The 22,620-nt window shown below is 35.3% G+C and overlaps 1 non-coding gene across 1 annotated transcript; it reads right to left on the reverse strand.

Moving 5' to 3' along the window:
* Positions 1-6,630: 6,630 nt before the first annotated feature.
* Positions 6,631-6,702, reverse strand: Trnap-ugg (transfer RNA proline (anticodon UGG)). Its single transcript has one exon. It is a non-coding gene; the product is annotated as a tRNA-Pro (tRNA).
* Between the last annotated feature and the right edge of the window lie 15,918 nt (positions 6,703-22,620).

Here is a 22,620-nt window from a genome sequence, read left to right on the forward strand (position 1 = left end):
TCAATCTTAAGTAATAAATTCGAGACTGCGTTATTATCTTAAATTGCTTGATTGATGAATGGAATCTGGTTAGAATCCATTACTGTTATTTTCTCGTTTAATAAATGGTAAAGAAAGAAAGCGTTTCAAATTGTACTTGTACAAGGGTTGGGGGGGGGGGGGGAGAGGGCTATAATTAATCAATCACACCTCCGTCTATTGATCCGTATAAGGGATGGGGTAGTAATCAATAGTCGATCCTGAAAGATATGGCTACGTCTATTTATTAGCATCTCATTTTTCATTAAACTCGCGACGATTTTAAGTAACTCTTCCGATCTAGCCAGTTACAGCATTGGTTAGCGGGACATTGTTAATTGCTAGGTGTTTATAAGGGCGGAGTCGACGATCAATTAATTAAATAAGGTCTGTAAAGTATTACAAACGTACATGGAACTTACTCCTCGAGCACGGGATTGTTTATATTATGGGATTTGGAGATTTTATTCCTAGAACACGGGATTGTTTTTTATATGGACCGAAGAAGTAATAATAACGATGCATAAACACATTCAAGTTTAGTTATTTACGTTTAGGTTATTTCTCTCTATTGAAACATCCAAAGCAAAACAAAAATGAATAACACCTGCTATAGATACGTCCAATGTACTTTTACAATCTGTTACCTTTCTTTCATTGAATCGAGCATTTATTTTAGGTGAGAGTAGACTGAATCGATGGGTAAGGGTTGTGGCCATTAATGAGCCTAAAAAGATCGAATGTCTGGAAATGGATATCAAACCAGGTAAATATAATATCAGTTTCCTATTTCCATTTAAGATCGGTTATAGTAGACTATACAGTACTTCCCGTAAGGGTCAGTTATCTAAGGTATCCTTAACTGTCGTTTATATTATACTATCGAATTTATTATCATTGCACATTCTGCAGCAACACATACATCAAATCATAACACTTTAGCTAGCAGAAGCGTTAAAAATGTCGCCGAAACTATATTCTCTGACAATCTTTTCGTCAATGGGAAGCAGCAATGTTGTACCTTTTTGGAATATGTTGATGTCACTACTTTGGTGGGTTCACTATTTTTTTTGCGAAAATTGATGGAAGTTCTTAAAGAAATTAATATCTTTGTTTCTATCTATCTATGTATCTATCTATCTATCTATATATCTATCTATTTCTAGGCGATTTGGTGGAGCAACTGACACCTCCCAATGGTATATGGAATAAGGAGGTCAAGGATAACAAGGAAGAAAATGGGCGGATTTATTCCATCCAATTGTATTTTACCTGGTTAACAAAGAATTGATTAATGAACAGACTGGTGGAGAAGAGGGCATTATAACTGATTGTTAAATCACGATTTCACCTTCCCTCCATTAGCCATCAATAGTTTCTTTGGGGTTTTCTGGTGTGAATTTTTGAGTTAAATTTAGTCATGTTTTAATTGTTTGTTTAGCGAAATATGAACACATTTGAAAACAAATATTAACCCCATCTTACTCCCTTAACCCGCCTCTCTCTCTCTCTCTCTCTCTCTCTCTGTTTTTCTCTCTTTTGCATTTCTCATTCACTGGCAATCGAATGTAAGTGCCTATAATTTTCAGTTTCTTTGCTCACCATTGATATATGCATGAAACCCTCACCCATTCATTAATCGTTTTTGTTTTTACGTGGATATCTGAATCAGATTATATTATGTATTAATGTAAAATTATCTACGTATGAACACGTTTTTAAAACAACCCATCAGTCATCTCTCTCTCTCTCTCTCTTTCTGTATTTCTGTCTCACCTCTCTCTCTCTCTCTCTCACACACACACACACACACACACACACACATACACGCACAGTATATTTACTTTTATCTCTCTCTCTCTGTCTCTCTCTCTCTCTCACACAATCGATCAAAAGTAAATTTATATATTCTTCAATTGTACACTATTATTATATACTTAAAACCGTGAAATTAATAAATAAAACTGAACCTGAAATGTTTCTCTTCTGATTATATTTCGTGACCGCATACTGCGTTCTTTAAGAAAAAAAAAAAGCGACCATGCAATCTGTCCATCCTTTTGTCCGCTGTTCCTGTATCATTCATTCTGTGACTTGAATCTTTCATGTCAGATTACACTTTTATTATATTGAAACAGGTATTGCAATTGGAAGTAATATAAATCTTGGGCAAATACAATGAACCCTAGCATAATTACTATGAATATAATGTTACAACTCTATGTCCTTAAACTAAGAAACAGAAATGAGCCAAACCAACAAGTTTGGTAAAATTCAACAAATAAATTATTTCCCTAAAATACAACATAAATATTCAAAAATAACTTACTGTGTTGTGAATTAAATTCCCAATAGCCCTAACGGTTTTATCACAAGTCTAAATGTATAAAGTTTCAATTGAATTTCAGTGGTATTCCAAATAAGTTCAAATACTGAATGTGTTGATGTGCCTGTTGTCTCGAATATGATAATGTGAAAGTGTCCTGTAGTGTAGCTATGTACTACCAGTCTCTTGATGTATCCCACTAATATTATCCAAATATGTCTTTGTCTGAATTTACTATAATTCCAAATAAATGAGCACTGATATTCCAGTGACTATGGCATTATCTCTAAAAGGTTAATCGACAACTTCACAAATGAATCTGTTTTCTCCAACAAGCCATACATGATTTAATCACAAACTTCAGACATTAATGTCGTTTCAGCTGCGTATAACTGCATGTTCTATTTCATGCAAGAACTCTTAGAGTACCTTTTAATACGAATTTCACAACTGATTTGTTTGGGGGGGGGGTGTATTTTTTTAAGATTTTTTTTTTGTTGGGGGGGTGTATGTTATTTTTCCATCAGGAATATATCTTTCTATTGATTGAATTCAGATTCGTTGCAGGTTGGACTGTAGAGATTTGACGTGAAACTGATTGATGAAGCGGTTTACACATGGTCATCATATGACTAATGAGAGTAAAGAAAGCATTTAGTAAAGTTTCCCAATACATGAAAGCTTACCCTAGCCAGAGAATTACACTCAATACTTACCCAAGTCTAAAGTACCTTGACCGATTAAAGGTATCAGAGTCAAAACGTACCTATGAATACCAAAATGTTCACAAGTCATAACGTACTCACCATAACGAACATTCGTTGTGCGACTGATGAATTTGACCAACCATTTTAATACAAATGTGGATAGTACAGGTAACACGCTTTTTCACTGAGGCACGACAAGCATTTTTCAGAAAGTCACGAGTATGGGTTGAACATAGACGAAGTAAACCGGAATTGCGAGGGGCTTACCTGACTAAAGCGCCACCTTGTCACATCAGGGGAAAGTAACTGACCAATGTTCCCATTGTCACAGCAGGTATTTCGGTACCTATTGTTTCTGCATAGACTTCAATGATAATGTTTTGCGAAATAAATATACTTTTCTATCCGACCTCGGCATGCATGTCACACACTGTCATAGAGAACAATGTTAGATTGACAATTTGACAGGGACAAAACCAGGCACACCGTTGCATTTAAGAGAGATAACTCTGCTGGAACTAGACAAGGGTAAGAGTTATCTAGTCACAGCAGAAGCATTTTCAGTTATGTGTACCACAATTTTTTTTTAAAAATCATAAAAAAAATACAACACATAATCTAGATATAAATTAACATAATTTCACATGTTGCCAGGAGGCTCAATTGACCTTACGCCAGAAGGTAGATATTGGAGAGCAATATTTGCCATATGAAACAACATTAAGACAGAGACAGAAAGCGAGAGCATTTATCCATCGCTTGCACTTCTCTAAGTTACGTCGGTATGCGGAGAACTCGCCCCATGGAGAATTCCCCCCACGCATCTGGACAAGTCGCCCCAGAGTGGTTGGAGAAGTCGCCCCAATTGGTTGGAGAAGTCATCCCAAAACTTGTCACCCAAGAAACTTTTTATAACAGAAATAAGTCACCTTTTACGTGATTCATATATATATGCTATCACAAAAGAGATATTAACTAAATTAAAGCAATATCATAGTAATACTTATAAGGACGAAATTAAGTCTGTATATAAGCTAATGAATGACGACAGTATAGTGATTAAAAAGGATGATAAGTCATACACTATTATTATTGTGAATCAAGATGATTATGTTAAAGGAATTGAACGTCAATCAGAAATTAAATAATTAAATAAAAAATTTCAACATGCATTAATGAGATCGCTAAAACTAATAATTCCATATGTGAGGAATTTGATACTTTCCCTCTTAACATACGTACACCTCAAAATTAATAATTCCGTATATGAGGAATTTGATACTTTCCCTCTTACCATACGTACACCTCAATTCTACATATTAACCAAAACTCGTACAAATCCTGACCATAATTTAGCTTTAAATTTTCAAGGACGACCCATTATATCAGGTTGTAATTCATATACTGAAAACCTATCCAAATATATTGATTGCTTTTACAACCTTTAATGAAATCACTTCCTTCATACATTAAAGATACAGCTACTGTCATTAAAAAGTCGAAGTCTATTCCACATCTATCTGATAATTTCAATCCTGGTATCATTAGTTGTAACATCACTATATACCAACATTCCGCATGCAGATGGTATTGAAGCGTGCAAATATTTTCTTGATAACAATCCTAATAATAGCACACTATCTAGCGAAGATATTTGTAAAATAATAAAAACTTGTCTTGGAAAATAATTATTTTCAATTTAATAATACGAATTACATACAGATAATGGGTATTAATATGGCTCCTATATACTCTTCCCTTTCATGGGTTAATTAGAAAAGGATTTTTATTCAAAACGAAAAGTTTAATCCATCTCTTTGGTTCAGATTTTTAGATGACATATTTATGATCTGGAAGCATTCAACTGAAGAACTGAAAAAAATTATTGATATATAATAGTCGAGTCGATATCGACAGAAGCAGCTTGTCGGAGGAAAATGGCGGACGTAAACAGTGACTGGAGGTGTGTATAATACCGCTCGCTGATTGGTCAATCGAGCAGAATGATTGACAACTGGCGATAGGTCAATTGTTTTTAAAGCCTAACAGGAACTACAACTCTTACATATTGCACCAATCACAGCTAATTTTGTAGTTTATTTCTGAGCACAATGTTCCGTACACCTTAAGCTCCGCCCACCTGGGGTTTAACAATTGGCACCGTTTATACCAGTAACCGACCCACAAAAAGAAGTCCTTGGAGATCACGGGAAAAAAATGCCTTCTGGCGGTATTCACGCTAGCGTTGAATTCGCTAAGTAAAGAGACCCTTATGGAGTATTACACTAGTAACTGCAATAGAAATTTCAGCATGAAATTTGAGGGTAATTTACTTTTTTTTTTTTTTTTTTTTTTTTTGTTGTCTGTTTTAATAAATTGTTGCAGATTAATTTTGTGTTATTTCAATTGTTTATGGATTTCGAATGATTTCTTTTACTGGAGCACTTCAGTACAGAAACTTTTTTCATAATTTTATTACGCATATTACGCTGTCATGCCACTATTCACATCCATAAATGTATACAAGATAAGCACTGTTTTTACTTGTTTCCTTACGGTATTATGAAGGCAATAATTGTACGTACATTTATTTAGATTGTAATAATTTTGATAATATTCCATTATATATTACCCACCGCAAAGTGAAGTGTCCTTCAATGTTGTTTATCACTATCTGTTTACTACTATAAATATATTGATTCCATGTTTGTGCCTATCCGAATAACCTGTATTCGTGTTACAGTTTGTGTTTTGCGAAATCAACACGTTTTCTATTATATATATATATATATATATATATATATATATATATATATATATATATATATATATATATATATATATATATATATATATCTTAGAGCGTCCGCCATGGATGCCGAAGATGGCGGGTTCGGTTCCCGGCCGAGTCATACCAAATACATATCGCTTGGCGCTCAGCAGTAATAGCTCGTGTTAGCACTGAAAACATGTTAAAGCTACATTACATATCCAATTCGCTATCTATCTATCTATCTATCTATCTATCTATTTCTCTCTCTCTCTCTCTCTCTCTCTCTCTCTGCCTGCCTACCTTCCTCGACAAATACTTAAAGACAAAATCAATATCTACTTACGCTAAAATCTTTGGAAGTGGTCAGCCAGGATGGGTCATCAACTTGGAGAAACTTTATAAACCTTTTTGCTTTAAAAAAGATTCCATATATTTGGTTTTCCTTCTGTTTTCCAGTTCATCTGAAACTAATATGCACGTGGATCCTTTGAATTTACCAACAATGTGCTTACGAAATTGTTACTGAAGTTATTAATTAATTATTTAATTAATTGTTCGTTTACTCAAATAAAAGAAGAAGATTTTGTTTCTATTGCTATCGTTTTTATAAGTATCCGGAAGTGAGAAATAGGAGATTACTTATTGCAACAGGAAATATAAAAACCTGTCCAGGAAAAGCTGAACATTGCTTAAATATAAAGGAATAAAAATATATAGTACAAAAGAGAAATACTGGTTGTTAGAAAAATGGTATTTTTTTCCCTCCAGCAAATAAACGAAACAAAGCAAAATAATAAAAATATACAGGGCTCGTCCGGGATTTGAACCCGGGACCTCTCGTACCCAAAACGAGAATCATACCCCTAGACCAACGAGCCGTTGTTACAAATGATATGAAGCTTTTATTTACAATAGACAATCACGGATTTCACCTTGGACGGAAAGGTAAGTTTCGAACATCTATCTGTATATTTCTCAATATGTTGACGCAGTCACTCTTGACGATTAAGCAACTGATGGTGCGCGGTCAAGGATTAATTAAAGACGGAAGTCACAGGTCAGTCAGAAGAATAAAGATAAGAAAGGCAGAATAAGTAAAAGAGTATCAGTGTACCTTTTCTTTTCATTTCATACTCAGACCAATCCGACTACCGTAGCGGCGATGAGATAAAATATTTATATAAAAAAACAACCGGCATAGCCCTGAGAATCACTAGGTCTTCCCAGTAGCTGACAGTTCATTGGAATTGGATTTTGGAAAGCTCCTGCTTAGGAGACACCAAGTCAGACGCTTCTACAATTATTCATGGTAATTTCCTCCAAGTGTCAAGTCCCTATTGTACGTTGGAAGAAGCAGAACTTTAGGTGAAACAATTTCTCGATGCTGACTTGATTTGGAACATTTTCCTGTGGTTTGTCCTAGTTTGGCTATATCACAGAGTCAAGTATTTGTCCGCTGGTATGTCTAATAGGTTGTTCGCTATATTGTACAACATTATCAGCTGGGCCTTGGTTCGCCTGGACTCGAGATTCCTACTGGAGGTGATTCAAAATTGCACTGCAACTCTTACGCTATCTGTGGTGAATCTAGCAGCTCTCCTTTGAACCATCTCTCTCTTATTTTTTTAGGTCTTTATTTATACATTAATAACGAGTATATTATTCACAACGTAGTATAGAGATTGTTGTATCTTTACCAATCGGTCCAAAATTGAAACCAAGACTAACCGAATGTTAACGGCAACTTCCGTGCAGCTAGGGTACATCGAAACACCCCAAACCACCAAAATCCTCGAATCACCCAAACCCACTCGTTACATATATAAAGGAAAAAATGGAAAAAAAATATTAGTATTTACATAATTTACTGGATTTACGGTTAAACTGCAATCGAAACAATTGCTTGGTCCATACTGTAATTATGGTCTTAAACACTAATACTGCAGTCATAAGTTTGTCGGGTTCTTTTCATTGTATTAAGGTAGTCAATTTTAAAACCATAGCCCTGGGTGTCACTATATATACATGACTGATATTATTATGTTTTGGAAATGGAAACTTTTTTCGGCGTGGATAATGACAATTGATAAATTGTAGCAATTCAGTGGCATCTGTTAATTATTTCAAACCGACTTTTGAGTCAATCCATACGTATTTCCTTACATAAAGAATTATGTCCACTAATTTGTTCTGATTGCCCCTTTGATCCTTTTTATATACACCCATTTATTGTTAATGTACCTATGGTACTATTGACGTGATTTGAAAAAATTAAACATCCATATTGTTTTGTGGCTCTTTATGTGTTTTGTTTCGGGTTGGGGGGTAGTTTTGTTGTTATTGATGTTTTGTTTCTTTCTCGTGAGTGGTATATAAACTTACTGTACTTCATTTTTGGTCTTTTCAGTGCTGAATTATTATGCCAGTAGTATCGGGCTTGAGCCCAAACTAATGTGTCAAAACAGGACCGCTCCTGTGGTCATGAGCTTAGAGCCTCAGTCTCAGATGTGGGAGGTCGAAAGTTAAAACCCGGACCGAGTCATACCAAAGACATAAAACTGGTACTAGCAGCTGCCTCGCTAGGCGCTCAGTATTAAGAGTTTAGTGTCAGGACTGGTCGGCCTGGTGTAAGGATAATGTGATTGGGTGGGACATCATGCTACATGTCTGCGGTATGATACCCCAGTGCTAGTCACTGTAAACTGCCACATTGCAGACATCGTAGCGATAAGACTAAAATATTTTTACAAATTCAAATAACACACACACACACACACACACACTTTAAAACAGAATACAAACTTAAATGTAACTTTGGAAAAGTATGGAGAAACTCGGTGAGTAATCAGATACACGACCATGCAGGTTCTTATTTATAAATACCTGCATGCGGGGCCAATGACAGCAAGCGATGAGCGGGGCCCCAAGCAAACAAATTGCATCATGGAGTTGATTTCCTGAAAGCGCGGGGCCCAAGGCGTTGCCAGCATTATATGTGGATCACAGTGGTATAAACCTTTTGATGGCATATTCTAATTAGAATATCAGTATGCCCCTTATCATCTTCGCTAGCCAAGGTTCCCATGTGATATCTCTATCTACAGGATTATCATATCGGAACCTTGGCTAGCTAAGATGGCCATTATGTAAACGTGGAGTATACTCCAAGAAACATTTTATCGTAGATTGTAAATGATCGTAAATGCATAAAAACGGAAAATGAGACACTGTTATAAAGAAAATTATGGATAAAATAGGAACGTGCAGTAAGAAGCTCTTATTGTATACGAGCCATGTTTAGGATAAAAATGTAAATGGCCAAACCATGAAAAATATTGTAAGCTGTGTGGTCAAATATGAACGGCTCAACAGAAACTGAATTCTGCGAGTCAGAATATATGGCCACCGTCACCACGGCACGAAGAAGAGAACTACTAATAGAATATTAAAATACTAAAGTAAATAAAGTCATATCGCAGACACTTACATAGCCAAACAACACAATAAACATATCACAACGTGTCGCATATAACCAGACAATAAACAATTCCACACATGGTTTAGTCCCCACGAGGCAGATTATAATGAAGGTGGGACGCTGATGCTATTGACTAACGCGAGGTGGTATTGGTCAACTTGGAATATAAGAAAGAGATGAGTTTAATAATATTTTGCACAACAACACATACAAACCTAACATCCAACCACATTACCTAACCTAACACCTGCCAGCGTACCAAATAAAACCCACAATATGCATATATACACTTCAAATTAACTATTTATGTTTCTTTCCTTGTTTATATTGTTTCTTTGGAGTGGACGTGAAGGCGACTTTGAGGGGAGCGGTGGGAATCATTAGTCCACCTGGGGCTGTTATTGCTTCAATCTGATTAAAATCAGTTCTCCACTGTCCAAATAGCGCGCGCGCACACACACACGCACACACACACACACACACACACACACATCTAACTTGGCTTGTCCTTTTTTCATCTTTTTCAGATTGATTTGATTTGCCAATTACACCTCTTAGATTAAGATGCTAAGTTATCCAACATTAAGTTATTTAAAGAGTTCTCAATATCAAAGGAAATTTCTAAGGCCAATATGTTGTTATATTATTAAAGATACTACTTCTCCGTAAGTTGTGAATAGGCTTGGTTTGGTTTTAGACTGCTTTTCTTCGATCATTGTTGCAGAAAAGATACCAGATAAAGGACTCACGGTACTAATGAAATGGGTGAAGCTAAAATAGAGTATATATGGGTTAGGCTGACCATGATTGGTTAATAATGTAAGTTATGTTGTAGGAAAAAGAACCTTTTGAGAGTTTATCCTAACTGCAAGTGAAATAAATGGAGACTTTGTTTTATTAATGGAAATTTAGTCCGTTAACAGTCTTGAGTTTGGAACACTCATTACTAAGATTAGCTCCTGACTTTGGTGCGGAATTGAAAGCACATGTTTCAAACACATGCTGGTCCAGAAAATGCCGCGGCTCATATCCTTTCCTCTACACAGAAGCTGACATCCAGATTTCATCTATACTGTTAAATAGAGGTTTCATCATGAGCACTCCAAAATTATAAGTTATTGTATTTTTAATATCATGGGGTTTGCAGAGGTTTACTATGGGAAATGAATTAGTACCGTGAGTCCTAAACGGAGATATCAACACTATCTGCGTCCTTTCGTTATTCGTGACAAATAGTTTTAAATAACTATATTTTTGCGAAACGGTTATAAATGTCACAAATTAATCTTTAAAATTTTTGATCACATGTTTGACACGTGTCAAGTACGGCAACTCGGCGACATACGGAATGGTGTGAAACATAATCATGCCAAATCTAAGTTTGCAGAAAAATTCCGATAAAAAAGGAGCGAAAACACGCCACCCACCAAAACAAGAAACCAAAAAGAAAACCGCATGCCCTGTTTTAGTTATTTACTAGTGTATGTGAATGTGTTAAGTTTACGTTTTCTTTGTATTACTGCGATTGATCCTGATATTTTCAGGAGTGCATTTGTTTTCTGCTTGAACATTACATCATTTTTTCCAAGTCTACTAAATATTTTCTCGGTTGTTAAGCATGTGTGTTTTGTATTTACCTGCCCTCTCTGACTCATATTTTGTCCAGGCTTGGCATCCAACTCAATTCTTCTGCCTACATCAATAGTATAGCTAATAAATTGTATACTTCATTATCAACGGTTCCTACTGTGATCAATACGTTCTCTAATGTCAGAAGTATCTGCTAAAACGTTAGCCTAATCATTCCTCTTTATTTACTGCTTTAAGATTTAAACGTATTCAACAATTGACATGTATATCAAAGTCGTGTACTGGTCATATAAGTGTAGTATCTATAAGTTGATATATTTTCGTTTCTTTTAACTCAAGATAATTAATAGTTTTAAAAAATAATAATAAAATAAAAATAATAATATTATGTATGTAATATGTTGTTATTTTACTATAATGAGATCAAGACAATATCCAGTATTAACAGGCGGAAAGTGTCAGTCCCTTGCCCAAGAACATTGAATTGTTGGTTCAGAAATACCGCGGTAGAAAGTTTTCGTAGTGTCTGTTCTAAAGAACTTCGAAATCCTAAGCAACTGTTGACGTCACTATATTCTCGACGTCATCTGCTGGTTGACATGGGACGTTGTTAGTGTTAGTCTAGCACCGTTCTCGTATTTAACACGCGTTGCTTCAGACAATGTTAAATTTCGATAAAATGGTAGATCTAAAGCTATTTAATGGTCTTGGGGATAGCTACGGTGTATTATCGTAAGTATCACTGCCACTTTTGCTTTGCTTTTAATGCCTTGCTTTGTTTGAAATATATCGTTAAACGATAAAAGTATAACTTAGATTGCAATATCGGTTTCAGTTACAGATTATCGTATAAAATTTACTCAAAGAGTATCCATGCTTAAGGATATCGTGAAACAGGCCGGCATTCCTTCAGTGAGTTCATATCCGAGTTGACATGACCATAAACATAATTTGTATGCGGCTGATATATAAATGTGCTGCAAAATAAAAGTCGTGAATGGGAAATAAATGCGTCGATAGCGAGGCAGATAGGTTAGATGTGTATTTAACAAGGAAAATAGGTTTATAGGTACATACATTGTGAGTTGTAATCTATCTTATTGATCAAAATCAACCATTAAGCGATTTCGGTCCAGTCCTTCCATCGTATAATTTATTTATTTATTTATTTATTTATTTATTTATTTATTTAGTTAGTTATTTAGTTACTTGGTTTAGTTAGTTTAGTTAGTTACATATTCAGCCAGTTTGTTTGTCCACGCATACTGTATGTCATCCAGGCATACTCACAGTCAGTCAGTCCCTGCACCCAGCACGAAAACCTGGAGGGCAGTCCATGCATCCACTCAATTAATCACTTAACATATTCAGTCAGTTATTTTAGTGGGCTGTTTGGTACCTTAGTTACATTAGCAGTAAATATATTTCCTTTTTTGTGTTAGGCATATCACTGCATGAATCATGGTATGTATTGTGTCAGCTTAAGCTAGTAAAATTACAACAGAGCAAATGAGTCGTTCTTCTCGTTTCTTAGAGACGTTCCATTCTGGTTGTCTGTGATGCAATTTCGTACCCAGCTGGAAAGAGAGTTTGCCTAAAAAGCAGAGAAATGGTGTAAGAACATGTCTGATAAATTTAATATCCTGAGACAACACAACGTTGATGGTAATTTTCCTACATGTCTCCATGTGTCCTATTTTCTTCTTTAATAAGAGTTATTTTTTTGATGATATTCATTTACAAAAGGAGATTGGGTTGGGTTGAGTTCATTGCATAGGTTCTTTAGTAATATATAATCCTTTGACCATATTCACTCGCGGTAACGATTGATCCAGATTCCACCCATTTTCCACGCTAGCTGGTACTCCTTTTATTGCTAAAATAAAACTCTTCTTGTGTGTATATACTGAAACATCAAGTACTTTATTTTTAAAGTAAGAAATTAACATCTACTTATCGATCCATCTACCCATCAACTTCAAAGATATCACGAAAGGAATAAGCATTGCTTGAATTAAACATGCCAACAAGTAAACAGTGTATCATTCCATCGTTCTCACTCTCATTTCGAAACACTAATTCAGTTTGACTATCTTTTCGTCGTTACTTCTCAATCCATTGACAATCTCGTCCCACAAAACGTAGCACCACAGTCTACTACAGTGCGATATATCAATTCGTAAGCTCTTTATTGGTTTGTAGATATAATTCAGATAGAATATGCTCTGCGACTGTAAGTGGCAATGATGGAAGAAAGGACCCGTTTTGCTCGTAAATTATTATGTTCCTATGAAGAGTCTGCCAAACTCCTTCTCAAGTGAGTAAAACTGTTAAGTAGAGTAGTGTGCAAATGGTCGATTTTGAACGACCCAGCACCAGTTCAAACCAGATTAAACCCGTCATCGTCTGTTTCCAATGCGAGCCAGTTAAATATCATAGATTTACTCTCGCATGTAATGGCAAAGGTCAAGGGTGTTCCAAATGAACACAACCCCAACCACTCAACCCGTACCCGCTTGGAAATAGACGACAGAGCATTTGAGGCTGAGAATGAAACTAAATAGCCCATCACCATAACCATGTCCATGTTGGGAATCCTACAAAACAACCTTAAGTAAAAGAAAAGAAATAAAAGTATGGCAGGTTGCATCGGAATGGTGATCTCCATGCTTTAGATTCCTTATAGTGGGAATAAAGATCGATTTATGAAAACTTGAAGCCTATCTAATTGCGTGGTTACTTACATAATTACTACTTTCTGGCATGTAACGAATGTCGCGATTATGATTATAATGATGATGATATATATTGCTATTATTATTATTATTATTATTATTATTATTATTATTATTATTATTGATTTTTATTGTGGATATATAGTATGTTAGATAATCAGTTTCCATAAAATATCACAATAATTTGTTATGAATCCTTTGAACTGTACATATTTTGTAAGTAAATATAAAGCTGTGAACAAACGAACCAGGGTCCACTTACTGTTTTAATGGCGAAAATTGTCGATCAGTATGGTTTTATTTTGGTACAGTACCTGAAGTATGTCAAGACATTTCAATATATGTTCGGGGAGATTGGGTATTTGGTAAAAGCGATGTCTGTATCTTAGTCATTAACTGGTATAGAGTAAAGATATTTCCCGCGACAATACAGTCTTATATCCTTTTAATTTACAGTGAGAGAGAAGCTGATGAAAAAGTCATCTTGAAAAAATACGACACGTCCTTCCAGGAGATGCTGAACCCGTACAAACGTTTCTGTAATAGAGTTGAGAAAGGACAGAAGGTACAGTAAATTTAGTCCAGAGTGATTAAATGCTACTATATTCATTTGTACAGACGGGGGCTCAACCGAAAACGTTTGTACAATATTAATAAATATCTTCATTCAATTCAATAAGAAGTTATGAAACAGTAAGCCTCATCTTGATGAGTTCGCGTCGATCAATATGATAGTTTTGCTGGTTCATAAAACTTAATTCATCCATGTTTTATTTCCTGATTTAGAGTAAAAAATACAACATAACTTATTTACCTAATTAACAACCTAGAAGTGTAATAAATAGGTTTATCACATAGTTGATATCATTTACATATAATACTTGTCGTTTATTATATTTGATATGTCAACACCTTAGCGTATCTTTGAACTGGTCCCAAGAAAAGCCCATTAAATCATTCCTCTGTCTTCATATTATAAAACGGCCACCACCATGTTGATTTTCCTTGCCCAGCCACTTTTTGTTAAAGTTATGTTAACAATATGGCGTCCGTTTTACCAACTGGTAGTCAAACGGTTATTGGAAAGAAAGAATAACTAACACAGAAACGCACAGTGGTGGCTACATCTGTCGAAATATGACCTTTTTACCCTACATAGAAATTTTCAAATGCCAACCTAGGAAATGAGTAACCTTGCTGGACGTTTATCAAGTCCAAACGACATGTGTCGAGGCCCAAAACGTTAAATCACACTGTCCAAAACGAACATAAAACATTTAGGCAAAAAAAAGACACAAAACAGCCTATAATTATATAGACAGCCCCCGTTATAGTGTAGGTGACACGCGCAATAATATTCAAATTATGAAACATGGTGAATCATTTACATCTGCTCGCCATAAATTCAATAGTAGGTCATTACTCTTTTAAGATTCTCTTTGAGTATATGATTCCTGTGACAGATGGTTTTTATTTGATGGCAAAACGTCACCTGATAATGTCGTATGATCATTCTTCATATCGTATTGTTTGTGCGTGACCTCGTCACGTTAAATTGTTAACATCATGCAGTTTTGGTTAGTTTCCAAATGTCTTGCGGCTAATTTAATGTAGCAATTCATTTTTTTGTCAATAGAAAATTGTTCAGCTGTTGATGATATTGTAATAAATTTTGGAGTATTCGCATTTGGTTATAGCGTACCGTTTTAAGGAATTCCTAGATTTTTGTGATTACTTGTCTGATTATTGGAATTCTGTGCAATATAAATATTCCTTTGCCAGAAATAATTGGCCAATTACTAGAAACAAACGTTACAGAGTAAAGTGTTAGTGCGTTTCCATGATGTCATTGTTCAGTAGTAGTGAATTCAAGTCCAAACCGAATGCGAATGAATGTCAATGGATTAATAAAGTACCTACTAAAATATAGTGGCGTATATTGGTGGTGTGACTGCAGTGGCAGTATTTACGGTAGGAAACCGGTAAATTACATAATGTAATCAATAAGAAGGGACTCGGCAGATACCGTTTATGTCGCCATGGTGGCAAAGGCCAAGCAGTTATACCTTCGAAAAGTGCCTGGAAACTACAGTTTGACTAGCCTAAGGTGGCGTAGTTTAAAATAGATTCCTGTGTTAAGGGACAGTTGCATAATTTCGACGACGAGAACTGCTGGCGGTACGGAAACCTAACGAAGAGAAACCATATATTTGGCTGGTTGTGAGATCTATGGTCTTGCAATGATTAGAGTAAAATGCATGTATAGAATAGACACGTTGGGCTTTCTAATTTACAACTGAAGTTGTGTGGAAGCCTTTGGAAATTTGGGGTAAACTTATCACTTCTAGCGGGAATCGCGCCAGGGTTTGAAACCGATCGGTCAAGTAAGGACCCCTGGTAATGTTTCATTTCCCTCATTTCTAGGTCTACAAACGATCAATGGTCAGATTAGAAAAGTTGGTTTTGGAAGAGAACGCGTCTTGGTTTAGCAATAGGAAAGTAAAGAAAGCCAGGAAGGTGGCAAAGACGAACCCTGAAGGATACATTAAACTTTTAAAGGAGGAGACAAATCAAGCGGTTAACATTGCCTCAGTAAGCAGATATTTATTACTAACAAATGGCTGTGTACTATTTTACAGATATAACGCTTTCCCATTCACCTCGGACCATTTATGTCTTACAAAATACCATTAAACATGAGAATTCTTTGTTGCATACTTTTAATTATCAGAGTAAGATAAGATGTATTTAACGTCGGCATGATTTAAAACAACAATCTATTTACCGACATTACGTAAAACAAATGAGGCATTACAACAAGCGTGATTAGCAAGACATCCAAACACATCATAATACATGAATACAAATTGGACAAAATACACACTGCATGAATTGAAAAATAAGCAGGCAAAGCATTTAAAATTCAGTGACTAAAGGTGAATTTAGCAGCTGTATAAATGTTTTAAAAAACAACACAATTTAGGAATAAAGTTATAAAAGAATTCGTCCCAATTTAAATTTACAATAAATTCAGAAGTTCCAAATAAGAATTAACAAAATTATGTGATGCAGCTTACGCCTGGCTTGAAAGGAAAGGGGGTAACAGTAAGGCACTTGAGTAACAAATACGACAAGAAGAGATAAAGGAATAACGCTAACACAAACATTAGCTGTCATCATGGCATAAGGTGGAATATTATTTAAGGCTATTACATTGACAGCCTTTACCATTCCAGGATCGAATTAAAGCTCTACATGAATCCAATTTCGCTTGTTGTCTAAAGTTATTTGGTAGCTCATTCCAACGGACGGCAGCTGCTTATACCAATAATATATCTTCCAGCTCTCTTTGGAATATAAAGGAGTCGCCACTGAGATTGCTGACAAAGAGGTCAAATCTTTCGTGGACTGTTGGTCTACCTGTATGTTACAACATGCAGAAAATTCCACTGGTGATAGAAGGTAAAGCATATATACGCATGTACGTACATCAATCCCGACTTTACAACGTTGTATAAATTGATATATTCTTCAATCTACACGTCTGTTAATCCAACTATTCATCTATCTGTGAATTATCTGCATTAGGTCATGGCACGTATTATTTCTTCACCTCTACCACCAATTATACTCTCTCTCTCTCTCTCTCTCTCTCTCTCTCTCTCTCCGAAATGCCCATACCAGTGTGTCATATAAAAGATGAAAAGGAAAGAGGTGAAATGGTAGAACAGAACAAATTCATATATTTTAGTATAGGGATGACCACATATATAAAGTAGGGTTGTTCTGTCAAATCCAGAAACATAACACTTTTAATTTTCAAAATATATATCCAGTTTCAGCTAGACGAAGACAGAACAATCAGTAAAGAGAAGTCCTGGACAAACATCCTGCACTTTGTAAGAGGCATATATTTCTGGATTTTGAAGCATTAAAACTAACTTTGTGCCGTGAATATAGAGCGATAATTCATGTCCTGAAAGACGAGACCTCAACATACACATATCCTCACACACATGTCAATATGATGATTATTTTCATGTCTTTTTCAGGAACGTGATTAATACAGGACAGTACCTACGCAGCAAAGTTGATTCTGAAAAGTTGGTTAAGCTTCTATCAGAATTCAATAAGGAAAGCCTCCATATACCAACATACCAGGTAAATGCCATTTAGGAAACTCTCATCTTCTCTACGACGCCTCAACCCTCTTGGATACATAAGTGTTAGTGTCAGAACAACGTTTGCTAGTGATGTTGAGGACAAAGCCAATGAGATGAAAGTCTCATTCATGTGTACTCTTCTTATATTAAAGGGTTATAGAAACACGTGACATTCGTATGCGTCTTAGAAATACGTGTTCTAAATTGAAACGTAATTTGTCTTCCGATTGTCACATTTATTGCGTGTATCTTGTTCAAATGTTCAAGCCATGTCTTTCTGAAATATATGGTTTCGTAGGATGGACTCTTTCGCTGAAATGACCGTTGAGTCGACAGAAAGTCGCGGAAGAATGGATTGATGATTATTTACTCTTCCACATGCTGGGGATCGACCCCAGGAGGGATAGCTGAGCAACAAAATATCAAGTTGTGTGCTCCCCTTGTTTCGATCACGTAGCAACAGTGTTCAAATGTAAACAACTTTATTTTGGTTCGATGCAGCGGCAAGCCACTGCATCCAATGAAATTCAAAGACCCGACGCACAGAAATATTTGCTCGAAACGCCAAGATGTATATAGGGTATCATATCGCAACTTTGCCTAGCGAAAATATTCTCATATATATAGTGCATATGTGTCAAGTGTTTAGGTCTTGTTGTCAGGCGTATATTTCAAGGTATGTGTGTAGCTTTCGTGAATATCTGTATAAATATCGAGGATATGTGTGTGCGTGTCTGTTGATTTTCTAGTATTACTATTTTGATTTCTCCGTCGCTTCAAGAACCTTTAGTCTCTCTCTCTCTCTCTCTCTCTCTCTCTCTCTCTCTCTCTCTCTCTATATATATATATATATATATATATATATATATATATATATATATATATATATATAATCTTCAAGATCTTTGATCATTTCTAGGAATTCCAAGGAACTATCGATCTTGAGGAGCTACTTGGCTATCGGCCTGTGGTAGAAACTATCATTTCAGGTTAGTTTGGAGTCATGCAAGATCAGTATGTTTGTATGTATGTATAGAGGGTTTAAAAGAGCATCATCTCAATCGGGATAATATAGAAATACGTAAAATTTAGGTATGAAGTGAAACAGTTAAACAATTTCCTACACACATCTTATGTTTCACACTGGGTTTGCAGTTTTATGATGACAAGCTATTTTCAAACATGACTACTGTCACTTGCACCATGTATGTTCGGTAACATAGAATATTAAAGATGCATCCTCCGTTGCATCGTAAGAGGCGACTAATTGAGGCAGCCTTTTCGCCCATGTTATAATGCTTCAGCTGTGCTTGCTTTGACCTTTTGAAAGAGCGGGAATTATTCAAATATTTTGTATGTTTTAAATTAGACGTTGTTTTTCAGGTGGAATACCCCTTTTCTTGTTCTTATCTTTGTGATTTCGTAGTTAAACTTCATATTGTCCATGTTTTGCCACATTACAACCAGTGAATGCATTCTTTTCCACATGTATTTGTCCATTACTACACCAGTACTTAATCCATTCATTGAGAGCAAGACGTTCCTACGAAAATGAGAACTCTATACTGTCACACAAACAAGTGAACAACTATAAGTATAGTATCTAACCCCAAAGACGGAGCTAACGTTGCATAACTGAATGAATGTACATTTAGACGCTTACTTTGTAGGCTACCAACACCAATCAGATACAAACATATGCATTTACTTACTGAACAGTTGTATTATTTGTGCAAAGATATTCTTCTCATAATCGGTAATGATCATGCCTGCTACTAATGCAATTGGATTTGTTGAATGTTTATTTGTATATGCTTTACTTACACAATTAAGATCATTGGACGTCTATGATGTCCTTCACAATCTTTTCTCTGAAAGAACTATGCGGTTACTTAGTGGTCTTTATTGTTAGAGAGATACAAGAGGGGAGGGTATAGGGTGAGAGATGGACAGACAGACGCAGAGGCATATCATCGTATGAAATAGATTTTTGAGATTCCTTCTACCAAATACACGAACCCAGTTTTATAGACGTTACTTTTAATTCATGCCTCAGGTTCATCGTGGTTGAGTTATTGTTGACCTGAACCTAAGAGGACATGGAAAGCTGAAAATGAAGTAACTACTCAATTATTATTTTCAATAAAATGTGGGATGGAACTAGAAACGTTGCTGCAATGCCGCAAAGTCGAAGTCTTTCGTATATATATGTATGTATGTATTGTATGGGGTTTTTTCTTCAAAAGTGGCTGTGTGTAAATTTATAATTAAAGTGTTTTCCTTGATAACTTTTAAACTGAAATAATTAGGTTTCAAAATATATTACAGAAGATGAAGTTGGAAAGGGATGTCAAGATCATACGCCGATGACACCAGCTGATAGTTATGATCGTCTGTTCAATCCTTTCTCTTTAAATGGTATGTGCAGTTTTGATAAACATTCGGAAGAGAACGGGATATACTGACATGGGTGATAACAGATATATAAATAATTACCACATACGCATAAACCTATAAATACAATTCTAGCACGATTGAATATTTTAGCTGAATGATAAAAACACACGTTTATTCATGTGCTATTAATGTTCATGAATTTACTTGTTTGCCAAATTTTATGAAATAATTGAATAGCGGATTTGGGATGTTGAATAGCCCTGTAATAGCTGGACATTTTGAAACCAGGAAAAGTTGTGATGTTCGGATTTTAAGTAGCTTGACGGTTTTCTTATTCTCACTATATGTAATCGATTATTTTCCTGAGTTGGGACAAATGTTCTTTCGCTGTATGTTCTCGATCATTTTCCTGAGTTGGGATAAATGTTCTTGATCACGTCAATATGACATTTTACTTCCATCTTTCAGCGGACTAATATCAGTTATTTGTAGATTATTATAGAAATTAGGAAATATTAACCAAAATGTTTTTGAAACGAATACAATTTGTGATTGATTGTCCAACAGAAACCTAGGAACTTCCTGCAACTGATACAAATTTATTTTGTTTATTGAACTAATAAACAAAGTAAGATTGTATCAGTTGGAGGAAGTTCCTAAGTTTGTGTTGGAGAATCAATGGTGGCATTGTGGCACATAACAGTAGCAAATATTCATTGTGAATTTAAAAAACTCAAGCTACAACTCAAACGAGAGATAATTACGATATGTAAAATGGTTAATTTTTGGCGCGGGGTGGTGGTTGGGGGTGCGGGTGGGGCAGAGTAATTGCTTTTGCGCCGATATCCTTCTCAGATTCGAATAAAATATAATTAAACGAACTAACGACTCAAAAATATGATATTGTTTTTACAATGTATTTTACTTTCAGCAGATGATCATGGAGGAGAAAAGAATGAGGTAATGGATGACAGTCTCCTTACCCCAGCAGATAGTTACGATAGACTTCTGCTCCAATCCTAAGTTAAGAATCTAAAATGTATCCTTAACCACGAACTGTTTAAGAAAATTATGAATTAAAACATAATTGATAACTTCAAAACAATTGATGTTGCTGTTACAATAAATGCTTTTCAAAAATTTACCATTTCACATATCGTAATTATCTCTTGTTTAAGTTGTAGTTAGTTTTGTATTCACAATGAATATTGGCTACTATTATCTGCCACAATATCTTTCAGCAGATGAAAATGATGAAGTAAAAAACCAAATCGAAGAAAAGAATACCATTACCCAAGCCTACACAAACGTTATGTGTTTAAATAAATTATGAACGAGACCATGATTCCTAAATTCATAAGACTTGATATTTGTTCTTACGATAATAGGCTTATAAAATACACATTTACATTTGCTGGTGTTGTAACTGTTGTTATTTTGGTAATGTACATTTAGCATTTTTATTTTCCAAAATATCTTTCAGGAAACGAAAAAGATGAAGAACAGGAGGAACTCAATGGGAACAAGCCATTGACACCGGCCGATAGTTACGATAAACTTAACAACCCATTCTGTTCCAATGGTAAGTTCCATGCTTAAAACAGTATGCATAAGCATGACGCGTTGAAATAAAATCTGAAGGAGAACATGTTTTATAAATGCATGTGACTTGATGATGCCGTGAAGTTAAACCCCCGTAAGAAAATTCAAACCTTGTCCAAAATGGAATTATCTACGATTGTTGTAATTGTTTCCGTTTACGAAAACTAGCCTTTCAGAAATCGTATCAGCTTCTGCACTCTTTCTTGTGACCAAATATTGATGAAACAATTTGAGACGTAAATAGAAATGTATAACATAACTAGTACAAAGCGTGCGTCACCTATAGTTTATTCAAGAAGATGAAAACAATGAAGAAAATAAAGAAGAGGATAATCCTTTAAAGCCAGTTGACAGCTGTGGTAGGTTGAATTCGTTCTTTTGCAATTGTAAGAACCGGTACTTTTAGCTACAAATAGTATAAATACACTTTATACGTTGATATTCGTAAGGAAAATAAGACACACATCGAGCACCTAAAAATACACTAAATTACAGTCTCATTCAAACTAGAGTAATACAATCAAGTCGTTCAATCTTAAGTAATAAATTCGAGACTGCGTTATTATCTTAAATTGCTTGATTGATGAATGGAATCTGGTTAGAATCCATTACTGTTATTTTCTCGTTTAATAAATGGTAAAGAAAGAAAGCGTTTCAAATTGTACTTGTACAAGGGTTGGGGGGGGATAGGGCTATAATTAATGAATCACACCTCCGTCTATTGATCCTTATAAGGGATGGGGTAGTAATCAATAGTCGATCCTGAAAGATATGGCTACGTCTATTTATTAGCATCTCGTTTTTCATTAAACTCGCGACGATTTTAAGTAA

The sequence above is a fragment of the Sinohyriopsis cumingii genome, chromosome 3 (genome assembly GCF_028554795.1).
Source record: "Sinohyriopsis cumingii isolate HCF-2022 chromosome 3, ASM2855479v2, whole genome shotgun sequence".
Classification (NCBI taxonomy): Eukaryota; Metazoa; Mollusca; class Bivalvia; order Unionida; family Unionidae; genus Sinohyriopsis; species Sinohyriopsis cumingii.